The sequence below is a fragment of the Primulina tabacum genome, chromosome 15 (genome assembly GCF_025594145.1).
Source record: "Primulina tabacum isolate GXHZ01 chromosome 15, ASM2559414v2, whole genome shotgun sequence".
Lineage (NCBI taxonomy): Eukaryota > Viridiplantae > Streptophyta > Magnoliopsida > Lamiales > Gesneriaceae > Primulina > Primulina tabacum.
This window is the reverse complement of record NC_134564.1, coordinates 26,265,985-26,284,633: the sequence shown is the minus strand read 5'-3', so window position 1 is coordinate 26,284,633 and position 18,649 is coordinate 26,265,985.

Here is an 18,649-nt window from a genome sequence, read left to right as displayed (position 1 = left end):
CCTTCGAATTACTTGAACCTGCCATTATCCTTCTCAGGTTGTAATTTGCTGGTATGGTGGGGAAATATGGGACCTATTATATATAGGAGGAGAGAGCCAATCGCAGCCGTTAATCTATGAGCGCATGAACGATTAAGATGAGCTTTGGAAGTTATATTGGGCAGATGAAAAGACATGTACGGATATCGAGGAAGGCATGCTCATTATTACCTCCGAATACGGACAGTTTTCGACTGTACCAATAATCATGCATGCATCATAAAGACACCTCTTGGACTTCTTGAGAGTACTAAACAACAAATATGACTGATCGGGACAGCGATTCAAGCTCTAGCCTGACTATTTTAGGGATGGGTGGTGATACCCCCATTAGAATCCGGGTAAGCATTAACCCGGTTTGTTACTTGGATAGCCGAGATTATGACCCATATGCGTGATAGGTTTCCTAAAGACCCGGGCAAGTCTTCTCTTACCGGGCATTTTGGTTTTACCCGAGCTCTTCGCAAAGCATCCCGGGCCCTCACAAAGCCACCTGGGCGCTTCTCGCCTTCTCGGGCAGAGTTCCCGGGTACATCACCACTTGGGCAACCTCGAGAACTGCATTATCTCGAGAAATGAACCATATTCAAGTGTGATTGATACAGGCAATCCAATCTGTCAGAGCAACTTGGGTGTGGAGTGTCCGAGAAGTCATCAGAAGCTAGTTTGGTAAACCGACTTAGTAGATGTCACGGAAAATCGAGGTAACTACCCATTCCTCTACTATAAATAGCAGGTAGTAATGTCACTTAAAGGATCCGAAAATCTTTGAACTCTAAGTACCATACATATTTTCTCTCAAATATCACTTGTGTTCATCTTCAACCTGCTGACTTTAGCATCGGAGTGGCTACGTCGGACACCCCTCCGGCGCCCATTCACGAGTTACTTTCTTGTTTGCAGGTGCTAATCCAAGCCATTATCTTCACTCAAAATTACCAAACATTACAAATTGTTGATTTGATCCGTTGGAGCTCCCTACCCGACTCACCCATTTCAGCGGGATCACATCAAATACCAACTTATCTCTATCCATATAAATTGGAGTAAAAATTAAAGATAAGTGCGAGGACCAGTTTCTCGACAAGTTAACATCATTAAAATATGATTGGTTGGCTTAAAAAAATAAAATAAAAAATATTTTTTTTATTAAGAATTAAATATAACTAATTAATAAGGGATAGCCCGGCTTGAATGCCGGGTAGACAAAGACAGAAGTGTGATAGAAGAGGTAGCAGAAGCTGTTGTAATACTCAGAAGGTATGGTCTCAATCACATCCATTTTTCCTCATTCCCAAACCATCTCTTCCATTTATACCATATGTACATGTGTGTATGTTGGCAAAAAATAATTCAGTAACTAAAATTTTAATTTCATTAGAAAGGTAACTTTTGGTATATCCAAGTTATGATAAAACATGAGTAGACAGTAGCCGTGTTTTAAAAAGCAGTAAATGAAAGACGAAGGTTAAAAAGCGGTTTGCGTTTTTTTACTCGACTTCCTTATTTTTTTTGTTTATCTCCATATTTTATCTAATAATTTCTCTATATCTGATTAAAACTCAAAATTAATGATATATTTTTCCTCTTTATACGATACAAATTGATTTTAAAAACTTCATAAAATATTTTTTAGAAAAATAAAAAAAAACATTTTTTTATATATTACATTAGTCGGCCTGTATAGGCAGCTTCTAAAATCAGAGCGATGAGCAACAACCCAGCACCTAGGTGGTCATAAGGCACCACCTAATGATAAATTGAAGTAATTTGAAGATAATTTCAATTTTATTGTCTTATAAATCAAGAATTCCTTTATTTTTTATTTTTTGAAAATTGTTATAAATGAAGAATCTTAAATCACCTGCTATTCTATATCTACAAATGTTGAATATGTATAAGTTTAAAAGATTAATTAATACACACATAAAAAAAAATGTACCATTACTTGCACAAAAACTAAGATTCATGTGCTTTATTTGTAGTGTGTCAAATATTTATTTTTATAAAAGTTATTTTAAAAAAAAATTTAATCGAGGGTACAATGATTATGGGAGAGAGGAGGGAGTTGGGGCAGAGAGGGCCCAATCATTTCGCAATGGATTGCGAAATCATTGAATGATTTTATTTTAATGAACCAATTTAATTCAAAAATAATATTTATTTATTTATTTATTTGGGATTTTGTTGTGTATTTGTATGTATGCCTTGACTCTTTAAGCATCGGATTTGACAACTCACTCATGTCTTGTTCACCTCAAACCCATAATTTATGGCTTATTATACAGATGCCTTTTGCTCTCTCTCCCCGACCCATAGCCCATCATATCCATGTCATTTTCTCATCTCAATTTATTTTTAGTATTTTTATGGTAAGTGTATTATATATATATTCAAAAACACTTTTTATCCAATATAAATAAATTAAATCCTATTATTTATATGTCCACATACGAAGTATGATATCAACAAACTCGGATAAAAAATAATGACTAAAATTATCAAAAATAGAAAGATACATTACTCAGTCTACATTTTGACAATGTAAAGAACCAAAATTGTTGAGAGACAGTTATACGTGACGAAAATTTCAAATTTTAGGACCTCAGACTTGAGGTTGAGAGAAGAAGACAGAGGCAAATGGATGTTTTTAATTAGGGTGATGAAACTCGAATTTTAGGAAGAAGATAGTACACATTTGGAAAATCAAATCAAAAGAATTTTTTTTTTTTTTTTTTTTTTTTGAGGTGACCATCCTCCAGCTGGATCTATACATACATATGTGTGTGTGGCACAAAGTTTTTAAATTGATGCAATTTTATTTATAATTATTCGTAATAATTATTATTTTTTAAATACCAAAGGCCAAAAAATATATATTATTTAAAATTTTACGACAACTTGATTTCAAAATCCTGGTTACCCTAACTACATAATGGAAAGACACATATTTAGGTAATAGAAAAACTTTGTAATATATGGATATCCCTCGTGGCCCAGCCCATGTCATAAGTTCCCGCCCAGCGGCTCTTTAGCAATCGGCCCAGCCCATATCTAGGTTCCCTTCTACAAATCGGCCCACCTTCCTCGTTGTCCAGGCTTAACTAGGGCTCGATTTCTTATCCGAGGATCCGATGTGACAAAATAAAATAGTCATGGAAATATGGAGATATAATTAAAATTATTAAATTATACACATACACATTGATATTATCCATAAAAAAAGAAAAAAATTTACTAAAATTTAATTTAAGATATCAAATTTGTGACTAAACTATTATACTAAATGTAGAACCCACATCATTAAAAAATCACGTTTCCGCCTAATTGAACAATATCATTTTTTTTTAACTAAACTAAATTCTTGCAAGAAAAACTTATAATAAAATATTATATTAATTATGTTATGATCGAAAATGTGTTTAGAGAGAGGGTGAATAAACACTTACATAAAAATAGATTGTTTTTATGAACTCAAGCTGCGTGAGGAGCTAAAGTGAATTTTCCAATCGGACTGAGTACCTTGGGCTACTTAAATAGATAAGTTCAAAATAAGCTCAATATACTTAGTGAACATTACAGGTTTAATGTCAGCTCGATCAGTACAAATGAAAATATGGACAGTAAATAAAAAGTGTTGGAAACTTAATTTCAGAAGTTTGACAAAACAAGCGTATATAGATTGAACTAACTGATCAAGAAAACTGAAAAGAATTGATGCCTAACTGAAGATTAGTGTGCAGCTAAGGCAACTGAACTAAGCTAACTGAACTATGTAGTGAGCTGGATGATCAGTTGGAAACTAATCAATTTTACTACAATCAGTAGGAGAGCTATCAGTTAATTCTATCGGCTGTGTCAAAATGATGAGATAGTGTGACACGTCATCAGTTAAGGAATGTAACTATCAACGGACAATTGTACAAAGGCAGACTGCAACATGTGGTGGGAACGTCGCATTTTTGCAATACTACATTGTAAGATTGTCAGAAGGGTATTAACATGGCAAACAACAGATAGAAAGATTCAAACGTATTCATTGTTACCGTTGGAAGCAAAGCCTATTAAATAGTCGAGAAGAGCAGCTGAGAATAGATAACGAACTAAACTACCAAAGTTGTTATTCTGCAGAAATCTCCTCACAAACTTTCTGTATATATTCAAAGATTTCAAAAGCTCACACTTAGCATATACACTCATAGTATTCAAGGCTATACATCGAGCTTACAAACATAAACACTTGCTGTTATAATATTCGATCTTATAGAGATCAGTTGTGCTGAGTAGTTTCAGATCATTTGTGAATTGATAAACTGTATTGAAACTAAGAGTTTCAGTTTGGCATTGTTAAGTCCAAAACTGAAGGGGGGTCTGTACAAATCTTGTGTCCCTTACTTTCACTTTTATTCTATCTATCATTCAGCTTATTTTCGTTCTTTCATTAGTTAACTGATTGACATTTACATAACAAGATTCTCGAGTTCAGTTTATTACTAAACTGACTCATTATTAGAAAAGGAGGTAAAATTGTAGAGTGTTTATTCAACCCCCACTCCCCTCCTTCTAAACACCCTTTCATCTACGAACTGATCCTATCAAGTGGTATCAGAGCAGTTGAATCTTGTTCCTGAATATTCCTACCTGCAAAATTTGATCATCATGTCTTCCTTCAACAGAATTCAAATGTTCTCAAGAGAAGAGTTCGATGACTGGAAGATATGATGCAGGCTCATCTAGCTGCACAAGATGATGACATGTGGTATGTCATTACTGACGGACCCATGAGAATACTGGAAGCAAATATTGTTGTTGCCATAACTGATGGTGCACCCCATCGCATTGAAAACCCAAGAGAAGAATGAAAAACAGAGGACAAGATAAAAGCCAATCTGGACAACATAGCGGAAAATATCTTGTACAAAAAGCTGGATAAAATCACATTCATCAAAATAAAGATGTGCAAAACTGCAAAAGAAATCTTGGAGAAGTTGATTCAGCTCTGCGAAGGCAATGAGCAAACAAAAGAAACAAATTTTCAATCGCTGTTCAAAAATTCGACAATATTAAAATGAAGATTGGTGAATCTATGCACGAATATGATGAAAGAATCAGTGGCATAATGAACGAACTGAATGTACTTGGAAAGGTATATTCAAATAAAGAAGTTGCACTGAAAGTTGTTCGAGGTCTTCCCAAAGAAAAGGATGCTAAGACCATGGACATGCGAGAATCAAAAGACCTAAATATGGTCAAACTTCATGACCTATTTGCTGATCTAAAAGCCTACGAGTTCGAGTTGCAGATGAGAGAAGGAGAACCTTCCACACCAGCATCTACAACAGCTCTTAGTGCTGTCAAACTGGAACCAACTAGTTCAGTTGAGAAAACAGCTAATCAATTAAGAAATGACGTAATTTCATTATTTGTCAAAAAATTTGAAAGATTCATGAGAAGAAATCAAGGCTCCTTTCAAAGACAATATAAGAGGAATAACACCAAGGAAGAACCAAATGCTTGCTACAACTGTGGTAAATCTGGACACTTCATTGTTGACTATCCTAAGCCAAAGAAGGATAGTCGAGTGTCAGGTGAAAGGGAAAGAAATCACATGAGCACATGAGAAGAACCAAAGATGATAAGAAATCATTCAGAAAGAAACACGAAGTTCTTCTAGATGAGGAAAGTAAATCCAAATGGGCTGAATCTGACAGTGATGAATCAGAACCTGAGAGCTTGAGCAGCTCCAGTGATGATGAGGAAGTCAAGTGTCCGATGGCTGATGACACAAAACTAGAATCAACCAGTGAACATGTAATCGATTTTAGTTCAACTGACTTTACACGTGATGAACTTATTTCCACATTACATGACATGGTCAACGAGTATCACAAGCTTGCTCTCTCAATTGAGAAGGGCAAAGCAAAGCAAACTGATCCCAATGACGATAAAACTGAAACTGATAAATCAGTTGAACTGTTGAGTCTTAAACGGGAGATTGCTGAGCTGAATGCTGAAAGAAGCAAGAATCAATCTATGATTCAGCAGTTAACGCTTGAGAATACAAATCAAACTGAGCTCATTCAAGCATGGAACAAATCATCAGTTGCAATAGCTGAAATGCAAGATATGCAAAACTCAGTTACCGATAAAACTGGTTTAGGCTTTAGCAATCATTATGAAACTTCTACCAGTGATACTCAGCCAAAACTGAACATGGGCAAAGTGAAATATATTCACTTGGTCAAATCAGCTATGGTATAAGAACAATCTGAGTCGAGTAGACCAGTTGAACAGCCTATTGAAAATAAGAACAAGGCTAAAAGGTATGGAATTGATTATAGCCCTAAAACTTCAACTGATTAATGTAGCTGGCAGCCTAAAAGGTTCAGCAATAAACAACTAGTTGAACAAGTATATTGCCTCATCTGCACACAACACACCAAGCACACACAAGCCGGAAAAAATCATTTGGAACACAGCAACTGGAAAGTCAGTCAGACTGATCCAAGTCTGGGTTCCTAAAGGACTAATCAGTTTAGGACCCAAATACATATACGTACCAAAATTATTCATTGTGTATGATTGCTTGTAACAAGTACAAAAAAAGAATCAATCTAGTATCTGGACAGTAGATGCTCGCGACATATGACAGGGGATGAAAATTTTCTATCCCAACTGATCAAATACACTGATCCAAACATCAGTTTTGGAGACAACTCTAAAGATAAAATTGTGGGTAAGAGTAAGCTTATCCATGGTAATTTTACTATCAAAGATGTCTTATTAGTTGAGAATTTGAAGTATAACTTGATTAGCATCAGTCAGTTATGCGACAATAATTTCTCAGTTCAGTTAAACATACACACTTGCACAGTTAGAAACTCAACTGATGAGATCATTTTAACTGGCGATGTTTGTGGGAACACTTACAAAGTTTGTTGGACTGATCAACCTAATGCACCGATTTGTTATATAGCTTCAAAATCTTCTAAAAACTGGTTGTGACATAAAAGGTTGAACCACCTAAATTTTAAGTCTATTTCTTATCTGAGTAACCATGATCTTGTAACTGGTTTGCCCAAAATAGAATTTTCAAATGATAAAATTTGTTCAGCATGTCAGTTTGGTAAGCAAGTAAGATCTTCATTTAAAAACAAGGGGAGTACATCATTTTCCAGATGCTTGGAACTGCTGCATATGGATTTTTTTTTGTCCAATACCAGTCATGATTTTAGGGGAAATGAAATACACCTTAGTGATTGTGATGATTTTTCAAGATTTACTTGGGTTATCTTTCTAAAATCTAAAGACCAAACTGCTGCACAACTGATTAAGCTTTTCAAAAGATTATTAAATGAAAAATCAGTTGGTATTGATACAATAAGGTCTGATCAAGGGATTGAATTCATCAATCAAAATCTTTCACAATTTTTAGAAAATATTGGGATCAAGCATGAGCTCTCAGCAGCTAGAACACCTCAGCAAAATGGTGTAGCTGAGAGAAGAAACCGGACCCTTAAAGAAGCTGCTAGAACAATGCTTGCTGATTTCGGTATTTCTCAAAGGTTTTGGGCAGAAGTAGTAAACATTGCGTGTTACACTCAGAACAGATCAATGATTAATAAAAATCATTTGAAAACGCCATATGATATCTGGCATGGACGTAAAAGTGTGGTTTCTTAATTCAAAATATTCGGCTGCAGATGTTTTATTCTCGATAATGGGAAAAATCATTTAAAAGATTTTGATTCTAAATCTGCAGAGGGAGTATTTATTGGTTATTCATCAGTTAGTAAAGCTTATCGAATATTTAAAAAATGCACTTTGAATGTCGAAGAGTCAATTCATGTGGTATTTGATGAATCTGTACTAACTGATGCAGTTGAGCTAGTTGATCGCTTTACAGATATTAGTTTGGAGGATGATAGTGAAGAAGAAAATCACATCAATCGAAATATCCTTCAAACACCAGAACCAGAAGTGCTGGATCAATTAGTTGAACAAGAAATTGTTCCTGATAATCAATTGGTAGAGCAAAATGATAATATTCAATTACCAACTGAAGCAGCAGCAACTGAAAATGAAGAGAACATTCAGTTGTCAACTGAAACAGTTGCTGAGATCGATGCAACAAATGTTGAATACAGATGGAAGAAATCTCATCCACCAGTATTGGTGATAGGTAACCCATCTAATCCGGTAAGAACTCGAAATCAAATGATTAATTTATTTATTCATTCAGCTTTTGTTTCCCAATTGGAACCAAAGAAAACTGATGAAGCTCTAGCTGATCCTAACTGGATAAATACTATGCAAGAAGAGCTAAATCAGTTTACATATAACCATGTCTGGAACTTAGTTTCAAGACTAGTTTCTAAAACTATTATAGGTACGAAATGGATGTACAGAAACAAACTGAACGAAGATGGTTCAGTTGTGCGCAATAAAGCGAGGCTTGTAGCACAATGATATAGACAAGAAGAAGGAATAGATTACAACGAGACATATGCACCCGTTGCAAGACTCGAAGCAATCAGGATATTACTTGCTTATGCCTCATTCAAAAACTTTAAAGTCTACCAAATGGACGTGAAGAGTGCATTTCTGAATGGTCAGTTGCAGGAAGAATTATATGTTGAACAACCACCAGGTTTTGTTAGTCACTTTTTTCCTGATCATGTTTATCATTTGAACAAAACTCTATATGGTATTAAACAAGCTGCAAGAGCTTGGTATGAAATACTTTCAAAATTCCTAAATGATCATGATTTTATTGTTGGATTCAGTTGATAAGAGTATGTTCAAAATTTCAAAGAATGATCATATTTTACTTGTGCAAATATACGTTGATAATATTATTTTTGAGTCAACTAACCCCAAATTATGTGAGAAATTTGCCATGTTAATGCAGAAAAAGTTCGAGATGAGCATGATAGGTGAACTGACATTCTTTCTTGGACTGCAAGTGAAGCAACTGGAGGCTGGTACTTTTATCAGTCAGACAAAATACACGAAGGAACTCCTAAAGAAATTTGGCATTGAGACATGTTCTGCTGCAAATACTCCCATAAGCTCATCGATTAAATTAGATAAAGATGAAGGGGGAATATCAGTTCAGACGGCAATTTACAGAGGGTTAATAGGCTCTTTATTATACCTAACTGTTAGTCGTCCGGATATTATGTTTGCTGTTTGCATGTGTGCCAGATTTCAAGCTGATCCTAAGCAATCGCATTATTTAGCTGCCCAACGAATATTGAAATATCTTAAAGGCACACAAAATGTGGGCTTATGGTATTCTAAAGACTCAGCTTTCAATTTAATTGGCTATTCATATGCAGATTATGCGGGATGTAAGCTTGATCGTAAAAGCACCAGTGGATCATGTCAGTTTCTAGGAGACAGGCCGATTTCATGGTTCAGCAAGAAGCAAACATTCATAGCAACTTCCACAATTGAAGCATAATATTTTGCTGCTGGAAGCTGCTGCGCTCAACTGCTCTGGGTTCAGCAACAATTGAGAGACTAATCACCAATATTTTGTGATAATACAAGCACAATTGTGATTACATAAAATGCAGTTCTTCACTCAAGGACTAAGCATATCGATGTCAGACATCATTTCATCATAGATAATGCTCTAAAAAAGGCAATCAGACTGGAATACATACCAACTGATCTACAAGCAGTTGACATTTTCACCAAACCATTACTCGAGACTAAGTTTTCTCTATTTCGCAATATTCCTAGTTTAATTGATTTGTCTTAATTATATGTGTTTTAATGCTGAAATGTTAGTTATTGCTCATTATTATTCAGTTAACTATTTGTCAGTTAGTCAATTGCTAGTTAGTCAAATGTTAGTTAGTCAATTGATATCAGTTATTATAAAGAAAAGAAACAGTGATGAATCAAAACATCAATTTTCTGGATAATATCTGTCACATAATACACGAGTTATTTCCCTTTATACTGCATCTCACATTTTGGACATCCAATTAGACAATTCATTACAAGAAACTCTTTTATAGCCTTCCGAGAAGACAATCTTCTCCAGCACTCCATGCCCCTTCAATAGCAGCAACTCTATAAGACCTTCATCAGTGGCAAGATCTGAAGTATGGATAACGTCGAGACGCCTTTTATACTCGATCTCAGTTGCCCTATGTTTATCAGTAGGAACCAATCTATCTCGCTGAATGGTCTGAAGGTCATGTATTTTGGTCCATGTGGACATGACTTTCTCAAAGACAAAACTCTTTATAGCTTCCTTCAGTCTCTCCAAACGGCGAAGCGTTGCTGGAGAAGGAGGGACGTTGGAACTGCTTGCTCTATCCATCTGTGTTTAATTGTTGTTGTTATTATCTAATGACAGTAATCTTATTTATAGACAGACTCTTACTGAAGAAGTAGAAGAAGACGAAGAGACATCAGTCAACATAATGCACTTGACTGATTCAGACTAAGTTTCTTCTATCCTTTCTTATTTATATGCATTTATTGAGGAGGAATATCGAATTTAAAATGGTTAACTGCTAAGACAATAGTCAGTTGGTCTTCAACTAAACTGACTCAGTTTTTAATTGATCACTCAGTTACTGACCTATCTAATCTTATACAATAAGTTAACTGATTAATCGATAAATATTCCATATTAAATGATGTGACTGTTACAATTATACTTTTAATGTCATTTATTAAATAGTAATTTGAAACGTGGCCTCACGTGGTTCATTAACTTCTGTTCACGTTTTCACCGCACGTACACACGATTTTATCTTGGAATGACACATGTCCAAAAATTTGACCAGTCACAAACAGAAGAAATTGAACCCTCTTCATTTCAGTTATTTTACGCGCACTACAATTGTCAGAGCAAATCCAATACACAGAGCTTTTTCTCGCAGATATTCCAACTATCAGCAATGGCAAATCAAGTCCCAGCATACATTCTCAACGCAATGGGTATTGATTTTGACTCAGTTCTGTCTGTCAAAGATGAAGCTATCAAGGCTGTCTTTCTCAAACTGGAAGCAGCTGGACTGAAGAACTTTCTGGGGCTATCGTCTCAAGAAATCTATCCCAAAGAGATTCAAGATCTATATGTCAATGGTTTCATCTCTACTGATGGCAAAATCACTACAACCATCAACAGTCAACTGCTGACCATTGATGAAGATTCTTTCAGCAATCTTTTCCAACTGTCTTCGGATGGCGTGGCAAATATCTCTGAGGTCAAAACATCTGATGTGGAGGAAATGCAGACGATGTTATCTGCAGAAAGACGGAATATCAAGGTCTCTGATCCAAAGAAAGAGCTGAAGCCTGAGATTCAGATGTTGGCTGACATCGTGGCCATTTGAAAAGTTCCAGGTGATGACTGCGATTATGGCTAGACGCAGACTAAATTGGTCATCCATCATATTTGATTCAAACATCCAAACAGTCCAAGGGATATGCGGTACAACTTAGCTATCTGTTAAAGAACAACGGTTTGGTGGATGACTCGTCTGAGAAGTCATCCAATTTCAAGATTTTCAACGCCAAGAGTGTTCAGCTGCCAAAGGTCAAGCTGGACATATCACCTGGGCAGTTTATCAAAGTGAAGAATGAGATTGTGACGCAGGAAGCTCCAAAATCAGTCAAGAAGACAACTCAAAAGGAGACAATCAAAAGGAAACTAATTGTCAGTGAGACTGATTCTGAGAAAACTCCTTCTCCCAAAATCCTGAAGAAGCCATGAACTCGCAAGACCAAACCGGCAGCTGTTCTGAACACAATCCCAGCTGAGAGATTGGCACTGACTGGAGCTGAACAACCTATCAGCGCCATACATCTAAGGCAGTTTCAGTCGAGTCTTCAACTGATGGTCGGTTACCTCCACCAACTAATCCATCCAAGAAGATTATCACCAAGTCTGGTGATAAGAAAAAATCAGCAGGAGTCCAAGCTCCAATGATCTCCATCAATGCTCCAACTACTGTCCCATTTGATAGACCAAAAGGAGTAGTCATCAGGGATAAGATAGATGCAACTGCATCAGGACTGAGTATCTCACATGTCCTAACTTGACCGAAAAGGGAAGGGCAAGTTGACTGAAGAGCCCCGACCAACAGACTCAATTCAAACTCACATCGACCTGATTTGGAACGAGGTCAATGCGTTTGCTGAATCTAAGCTGAAAACTTACAATGAGTCTGTCAGATTTCGAGCTGAATTTTTTGCGAAGCAATTACAGAAGAAAGCAGTTTTGAAGAAATTTATTGCTTTGGAAACTGTGGTCTTGAAGGTGGTCAAAGCTGCATCAATTGTTCAAGCACTGGAAAGAAAGATATACTTCTTTGATCTGGTGTGTGTCAATAAGCTTGCCCAACTGATCAATCAGCTCCGCCAAAACTATGCTCCAACCAGCCCGACTGTTTACAAAGACAAAGCAGTGCATGATCAACTGGATACAGTTATACAGATCTTCGATCACTGCAGATGAAGATAAAGAGTTTGGAAATGGATCAAGAGTTGATTATTCCAGCAAATGCTCTGAGCCCTTCATCTGAAGACAAAGTTGAACAATCAGTTCTAGATCCAGAGCAATCCCAGGAACCAGTTGTTGAATCAACTGAGCCTGCAACTGTTCCTCCCTCCAAGGATGGTCAACCTTCTCCTTCAGTTCCTCCATCCTCTACTACAGATCTTCAGCTCTACACTGATGCTGAGTTTCATTGGCGAACATCGACGAAGTCATACAATCAGTCGCCACTGATATTCAGCTAAATATTTTATCTACAGTAGCAGCTGAAGAACCGAACATAACTGAACAACTAGCTGCAGAGGCTGTTTTGCAACAAACTGAAGAACAAGTTCAGTTGGCTGCCACGACTGAACAAGAAGTTCTAGCTGACACTGACGTGGCTCAGATTCACTTGGAACAAACTGAAGAAGTTCAAACTGAATAGCCACCTACAGTTTCAGTTGTTTAACCAACTGAAGAACCAGCTACAGTCTCAACTGATAAGAAAATTGACGAGCCTTCCAGCTCAACTGATCCTCCGACTTTCTTCCTTCCTCCAGAACTACAACAGGAAGCAATACCAAAAAATGCATCAAAAATGGTAACTGTTGTGACTCAATCAAATGATAGAGCTTTGGTAATCTTCCATCAAGAAGACAAGGAGCAGGAACCTGAATCCTCTGCAGCTTTGTCTCCTAATATACCAATGGCCACTGAATCTGTGATCGAAGATATTCAGTCCAACCTTCACGATGTGATCTCCTCCATCTCTGACATCAAATCAACTCAGCTGCTGCACACCTTAAAGATTGATTCTATCAAGGAAAATACTCTCAAGAGTTTACAATAAGTCACGAAGGACATTACTTCACTATTTTTTCAAATAGATTAGTTCAAGAAGGACCGAGTGACGATTCAAGCTCATTTCCAAGCTCAAGAAGTGTTCAAAAACCACATGGATTTTCTCCAGAACGTGGTCACAAAGAGAATGGATTTGTTGCAAGAACATATAGTGCACGTCTTATCAAATGTCACTTCGGAAGTTCGTGCTCTATCCAGCAGGGTTGACAGGTTTGACAAAAAGAGGGAAGAAGAAAAAGAAGAAGATCACCAGACGCAATCCAAGAAGACACCTAGTCAACTGGCTGATTAAGGACCAACTTATAAAAGAGCAAAGATATAAAGAGATCCAGATCAGTTAGAAGACAATCTATATATTCTTAATTCAGTTGAAGAGTTTGGCAGATTTTGACGAATTATTTTTTAGTTAGCAGAAGATTCTTTTATTCCTTCATTCTTTGTACGAATCTGTACATTGAAAAATTGATTAATAAAAGATTATTTTATCTAAAAATGTTCCGCTTGATCAGTTCTCATTTTCTAAGTTTTGTCAAACACCAAAAAGGGGAAATTTTTTGGAAACTTAATTTTGGAAGTTTGACAAATCAAGCGTATATAGATTGAACTAACTGATCAAGAAAACTGAAAAGAATTGATGCCTAACTGAAGATTAGTGTGCAGCTAAGGCAACTGAACTAAGCTAACTGAATTATGTAGTGGACTGGATGATCAGTTGGAAACTGATCAGTTTTACTACAATCAGTTGAGAGCTATCAGCTAATTCTATCAGCTGTGTCAAACTGATGAGATAGTGTGACATGTCATCAGTTAAGGAATTTAACCATCAACCGACAACTGTACAAAGGCAGACTGCAACATGTAGTGAGAATGCCGCATTTCAGCAATACTATACTGTACGATTATCAGAAGGGTATTAACGTGGCAAACAACGGATAGAAAGATTCAAATGTATTAATTGTTATCGTTGTAAGCAAAGCCTATAAATAGCCGAGAAGAGAAGCTGAGAATAGATAACGAACTAAACTACCAAGTTGTTATTCTACTGAAATCTCCTCACAAAATTTCTGTTTATATTCAAAGATTTTAAAAGCTCACACTTAGCATATACACTCATAGCATTCAAGGCTGTACATCGAGCATACAAGTACAAACACTTACTGTTATAATATTCGATCTTATAGAGATCAGTTGTGCTGAGTAGTTTCAGATCAGTTGTGAACTGATAAACTGTATTGAAACTAAGAGTTTCAGTTTGGCATTGTTAAGTCCAAAACTGAAAGGGGTCTATACAAGTCTTGTATTGATCAAAGTTTTTTTAGTGAATATCCTATCTTATAGATAGGAGTGACGTAGGAGTGATTGAAATCTCCAAACATTCATATAACTTGTGTCCCTTAATTTCAGTTTTATTCTATCTGTCATTCAGCTTATTTCCGTATTTTCATTAGTTAACTGATTGACATTGATATAACAATATTATCGAGTTCAGTTTATCACTAAACTGATTCATTATTAGAAAAGGAGGTAAAATCGTAGAGTGTTTATTTAACCCCTTCTAAACTTTCTTAATGGCTACAGATATGAATCTAACCGAGCATGACGTACCAAAATTTTGGAAAGAGATTCAAAAATTTGTGTTGTCTCTATCGTACAAGCTTGAAGGTGATTGAAAATGAAGATTCAAATATATTTAAGTAATTGAAGTTGTTCAAGGAAGCATTTCATGAAAATGTATCGACCAACCAAACATTCGAGAGTAAAATCATCCCAGAAATCCCCAGCATGCAAAAACAGTGCGCTAGAGTGCAAGAGGCACGCCCCAGCTCGCATCTGCACAACCAGGGCGGCCCAGTTCCCCGAAAGACGCCTTAGCGAGCAAAGTGCCCCAGAAGGCCCGCCCTAACGCTCATGTGTGAGACCATCTCACCTCAGAGCTCCAAAAAAGGGAAAATTATTAGAACAGAACTTTTATGTTTTGGTGTTAACAAATAATTAAGGAAAAACTGACTTGAACTAAACTGAACTCCAAACTAAACAGAACATACTATGTCCATAAGCTATAATGATTTGCATAAATTGGACTAGATAGCATAACTGACTCGAACCAAAGTTGAAGTATCTCTTATCAGTCTATCAGTTTTCATCAGTCAATTTCAAGGACATCGGGTTACACCAGAGGGCTAAACTGGTTTTTGGATAAGTTTTTTCGTACCTTGCTGACACATCTAGAATCAACCTTTGTACGGATTTCAGGAATGATGACATGGAAAAAAGACGCAGCAACATTATTTGGAACAGTTCTTTTTTTTAAGTTTGTGACTGTTGCAGATAAAAATTATAAATAGAGATGTAGTTCAGTTGAGAAGCGATTACCCAGTCACATGGTTATCGGTTACGAAGTTACAACCTAGTTTCTAGCTTTCAAATTCAAGCAAAAAACTGCTCATATACTTAAATACACTGAAACGTCTGCTATTCGTTTTGCTTAAAAAGTACTAGAATTTTTTTCCCTAACTATCATAATTCGGCCGACCCTTAAACAAATTATATAAAATATATTGACACCATTTTGAAAAAAAATAAAACCATCACTAGTATTTGAAATCAAAGGAAATAGTCACATCGTCAAATATTTTACCAAACCTAAAAAGCAATAAATTTAAAAAGTGTAGCTCATACTAGACCTCTCAAAAACCTCTCAAAGCATAAATAAAAGTCTTAAAATTTTTTAACATAAATCATAAACTTAAATCGTAAGTGCGGAAAATAGAAGCGCTGGTGCTCGGGTTATGTGCACCTCCAGTCCAATCAAATCAGGCATCCAAGCCTCCCTCAACATTATTAGCATACTCTCCTGCATCAATCACACCTAGTGAGTCTAAAGACTCATCACATCATATTCTTGATAACAACCTAATACGTAAACAGACCACATACAACAGTGAAAAATACTTGTACTTAAAATAACATTTTCATAATAATCCATAACTTTAAACATAAACATTTTCATAAACATTTTCATATCAACATATTCATATCCATATTAACATATTTATATTCATATTCGTGTTTGTTGAATTCAGATCGTGATTGTGACTTGTATTCGTATTCGTATTAGGCGATGGATCCATCTATAAAAACCACAGTACTGAGCGGCGGGAACACCAACAACACTCTCACCGGTCAACTGGGCTTTAGCCACGTATTAACATATTAACGAATTCGTATCCGTATCAAAGAAAATACGATCGTCGGGCTCTCACTGAGACCATAACCCTCAAGATATCTCCAACATATCATCGTATTAGTCACAATCCCTTCACGTCCTTCAACATTTCGTATTTCCATCACTTAATAAAAGCATGCATATAATATCGTTTTTCTTTTAAACCAAACATGCAACATATCTTTTAAATGTCCAATATTAAACCATACAAATTCCATGAACATTTAAAAATCATAATTTAACATATAAAAATTCATAAATATTTTTCATAATCATAATAGCATATAAAACATCATTCAGGACACTGCCATGATGTTTACAAATTTTCGGGTGTAAAATTACCGTTTTACCCCTAAACGTAAAATTTCATGTTTTTGACATTTTCTTAATTTCTTTGACTCTAACATGTCCCAAATAATTATTTAAGCTTAAATTAAAATTTCCATAATTTTATTTAGCTTAAATACTAGGCTTTTTAATTAATTCGTAATTAGTCATTTTGAAGGCGTTTTAATCCCGAAAAATTTCAAACTTTAATATAAAATTCCTAAATTCAAAACTTAGACTTTTAATATTATTTTAACCCTCGTGAACCACGACTCGACCCCCGTGAGCCGTGTTTCGATTAGTTTGTTCATTAAAAGCCCTAGCTTGACCCATATTTGGAACCCACGAGCCATCTTTAATTTTTCTCTAGCATAGCTCAAACCACCACGAGCCAAACCCGAGCCAACCCTTGTCTAGACCCTACTAGACCCTTAACACCCTTAGGAACCAACCAAAACCCAAACCGAAGCCACCAACCAAACACACCAGCAGGCCGAGAACTCTACTTTGGCAAGGGATCTTGTTTCGCACCTAGGACTCTATCCGACCGAGCTATACTTGAACCAACCTATTGTGCAATCACCTAGGACCCAAAAGAGTCACCCTAGCCTAGCCCTGAGCCCCCTGGCCGAGCCCCTTAGCCCGTGGAAGTCTGCCCAGCCTGCGCATGTTGCAAGCGATTCTCGTGTGGGAGTCCTAACAAGCTAGGACTCCTTCCCTAGCCCGTGACTCGAGTCCTAGCATGGCTAGAACTCTTCCCTTGACCCAACCACGACCCTGGCTAGCCCTGGCCCCAAGCCAAGACCAAGCCAAGCCTTCATGATCATAACCGAACCCCCATGTTATCTTATTACAGAAAGTGGTTTCAACTTGCTTCGGTTCTGATGTGCGACGCTTTGTTGTGTTCATAGGACTCTATACCCGTGTAAAACATTGCTTGAATGCATCCTAGTCATGGCAGCCCTCTTAGACACACAACAACATGAATTTGGAAATCAAAAACGCAAGTTTAGAACACCTATGCACATAGTTACGAAAATAAAACTTGTGTGTCATGTTTTTCCTTCAAAAATAAGTTTAGATGATTAATACGGTGTGATAGATGTTGAAGGAAATAAATATGTGTGCCTTTAGGTATTTAACGCACGAATTCTCGTTGACGATTGCGAAGAACGACGACAAGACCCTAGGCTAAATTCTCCTTTGAAATTCTCGACTTTTCTCTTGAATAATAAGGTGTGTGTGTGTCGTGAATATACTGGGAGAGAATTGTTGAAAGTGGCGTGAGTTATGAAGGGTTAAGGGTGGGGTTTTGTACATTAAATAGTTAACTAAGTTACTAATAATGCTTAAGTCCACTAAGTAGGTAAATTAGACCCATTAGCATTTAATTAAAATTTTAAAAATAATTTTTTAGGAAAGTTTGTGAATTTATTAGCCGGGTTGCCAACATGTTCGTATTTTTGTTGAAAAACCAACACCGATAAAATTTACGCCTCGACGTATAAAATTACCTCAAACCCCTTAATTTCAAAAATATGAAAAAGCATCATTGATATTTTAAATAATTAAAAACAATTATTTAATAAAAACATTTTACGTTTTTCAGCTCTCGGTCTCCGTTCCTCGATCGCAACTCGAATAACTCTTAAAACTACATTTTTATGCATGTAAGTAGAAAACTACTA